The sequence below is a fragment of the Oncorhynchus keta genome, unplaced genomic scaffold (genome assembly GCF_023373465.1).
Source record: "Oncorhynchus keta strain PuntledgeMale-10-30-2019 unplaced genomic scaffold, Oket_V2 Un_contig_758_pilon_pilon, whole genome shotgun sequence".
NCBI classification, from domain to species: domain Eukaryota; kingdom Metazoa; phylum Chordata; class Actinopteri; order Salmoniformes; family Salmonidae; genus Oncorhynchus; species Oncorhynchus keta.
In genome coordinates this window covers 107,612-109,782 of record NW_026289549.1, presented here as the reverse complement: position 1 = coordinate 109,782, position 2,171 = coordinate 107,612, and positions in this window count along the sequence as shown.

Sequence of the window (2,171 nt, the reverse complement as noted above, 5' to 3'; positions counted from 1 at the left end):
CTAACAGAACCTTCTCTCTCTGTTGTGGGAGGATGTAGGTCCTAACAGAACCTTCTCTCAGTCTGTTGTGGAGGATGTAGGTCCTAACAGAACCTTCTCTGTCTGTTGTGGAGGATGTAGGTCCAAACAGAACCTTCTCTCTGTTGTGGGAGGATGTAGGTCCTAACAGAACCTTCTCTCTCTGTCTGTTGTGGGAGGATGTAGGTCCTAACAGAACCTTCTCTGTCTGTTGTGGGAGGATGTAGGTCCTAACAGAACCTCTCTGTTGTGGGAGGATGGGAACTAACAGAACCTTCTCTCTCTGTCTGTTGTGGGAGGATGTAGGTCCTAACAGAACCTTCTCTGTCTGTTGTGGGAGGATGTAGGTCCTAACAGAACCTTCTCTCTGTCTGTTGTGGGAGGATGTAGGTCCTAACAGAACCTTTCTCTCTGTCTGTTGTGGGAGGATGTAGGTCCTAACATAACCTTCTCTCTGTCTGTTGTGGGAGGATGTAGGTCCTAACAGAACCTTCTCTCTCTGTCTGTTGTGGGAGGATGTAGGTCCTAACAGAACCTTCTCTGTCTGTCTGTTGTGGGAGGATGTAGGTCCTAACGAACCTTCTCTCTCTGTTGTGGGAGGATGTAGGTCCTAACAGAACCTTCTCTGTCTGTCTGTTGTGGGAGGATGTAGGTCCTAACAGAACCTTCTCTCTGTTGTGGGAGGATGTAGGTCCTAACAGAACCTTCTCTCTGTCTGTTGTGGGAGGATGTAGGTCCTAACAGAACCTTCTCTCTGTTGTGGGAGGATGTAGGTCCTAACAGAACCTTCTCTGTCTGTCTGTTGTGGGAGGATGTAGGTCCTAACAGAACATCCTCTGTCTGTTGTGGGAGGATGTAGGTCCTAACATAACCTCCTCTGTCTGTTGTGGGAGGATGTAGGTCCTAACAGAACCTTCTCTGTCTGTTGTGGGAGGATGTAGGTCCTAACAGAACCTCCTCTGTCTGTTGTGGGAGGATGTAGGTCCTAACAGAACCTCCTCTCTGTTGTGGGAGGATGTAGGTCCTAACAGAACCTCCTCTGTCTGTTGTGGGAGGATGTAGGTCCTAACAGAACCTTCTCTGTCTGTTGTGGGAGGATGTAGGTCCTAACAGAACCTCCTCTGTCTGTTGTGGGAGGATGTAGGTCCTAACAGAACCTTCTCTCTGTTGTGGGAGGATGTAGGTCCTAACAGAACCTTCTCTCAGTCTGTTGTGGGAGGATGTAGGTCCTAACAGAACCTTCTCTCTGTTGTGGAGGATGTAGGTCCAAACAGAACCTTCTCTCTGTTGTGGGAGGATGTAGGTCCTAACAGAACCTTCTCTCTGTTGTGGGAGGATGTAGGTCCAAACAGAACCTTCTCTCTGTTGTGGGAGGATGTAGGTCCTAACAGAACCTTCTCTCTCTGTCTGTTGTGGGAGGATGTAGGTCCTAACAGAACCTTCTCTGTCTGTTGTGGGAGGATGTAGGTCCTAACAGAACCTTCTCTCTGTTGTGGGAGGATGTAGGAACTAACAGAACCTTCTCTCTCTGTCTGTTGTGGGAGGATGTAGGTCCTAACAGAACATTCTCTGTCTGTTGTGGGAGGATGTAGGTCCTAACAGAACCTTCTCTCTCTGTCTGTTGTGGGAGGATGTAGGTCCTAACAGAACCTTCTCTCTCTGTCTGTTGTGGGAGGATGTAGGTCCTAACATAACCTTCTCTCTCTGTCTGTTGTGGGAGGATGTAGGTCCTAACAGAACCTTCTCTCTCTCTGTCTGTTGTGGGAGGATGTAGGTCCTAACAGAACCTTCTCTGTCTGTCTGTTGTGGGAGGATGTAGGTCCTAACAGAACCTTCTCTCTCTGTTGTGGGGGAGGATGTAGGTCCTAACAGAACCTTCTCTGTCTGTCTGTTGTCGGAGGATGTAGGTCCTAACAGAACCTTCTCTCTCTGTTGTGGGAGGATGTAGGTCCTAACAGAACCTTCTCTGTCTGTCTGTTGTGGGAGGATGTAGGTCCTAACAGAACCTTCTCTCTGTTGTGGGAGGATGTAGGTCCTAACAGAACCTTCTCTGTCTGTCTGTTGTGGGAGGATGTAGGTCCTAACAGAACATCCTCTGTCTGTTGTGGGAGGATGTAGGTCCTAACAGAACCTTCTCTCTCTGTTGTGGGAGG